The sequence below is a fragment of the Penaeus monodon genome, chromosome 21 (assembly GCF_015228065.2).
Source record: "Penaeus monodon isolate SGIC_2016 chromosome 21, NSTDA_Pmon_1, whole genome shotgun sequence".
Lineage (NCBI taxonomy): Eukaryota > Metazoa > Arthropoda > Malacostraca > Decapoda > Penaeidae > Penaeus > Penaeus monodon.
The window spans coordinates 12,644,416-12,644,842 of record NC_051406.1 but is presented as its reverse complement, the minus strand read 5'-3'; the positions used below and the strand labels follow the sequence as shown (position 1 = coordinate 12,644,842).

Here is a 427-nt window from a genome sequence, read left to right as displayed (position 1 = left end):
TGTTATGATTCTCTTCCTTTCCTTCAGAGAGGCTAAAGAAAGCGCTCACGAAGATATCAGGAGGAAAATTCGACATTGCACATCATTCCAGGCAGTTATATGTGTCTAACAAGGATCATGTTTTCTATTAAGACTATTTAAAGGCAAGTTTTCTTATCTTCCATCATTATTTTGCCTGTTTTTTACAATATTTTAACACAAGGCTGAAATCACTCGCTCCAACACATACACTGTAAACATGACCAGGTTCAGACGGTTATCGTGCATCTGGAAGCGGATCACTAGAGGGCGCGGGCGCAAATAAAAATAATACATTGAATAGTAAAATAAAAACAATACCGTAACATTGAATGAATTAATTTAACAGATAAAAATCACAGATAAATTAGACAAATCGAATCTGACAAGGAACACAAGTTCGCATGAA

At 35.6% G+C, this 427-nt stretch overlaps 1 protein-coding gene across 1 annotated transcript in view; it reads right to left on the bottom strand.

The window, feature by feature from the left end:
- The window catches only part of LOC119586239 (serine/arginine repetitive matrix protein 2-like), a gene marked incomplete in the record, with an annotated part of 17,646 nt that extends 17,405 nt beyond the window's left edge, over window positions 1-241 (bottom strand). The window contains 1 exon segment of the mRNA XM_037934941.1: window positions 1-241.
- Window positions 242-427: the final 186 nt, after the last annotated feature.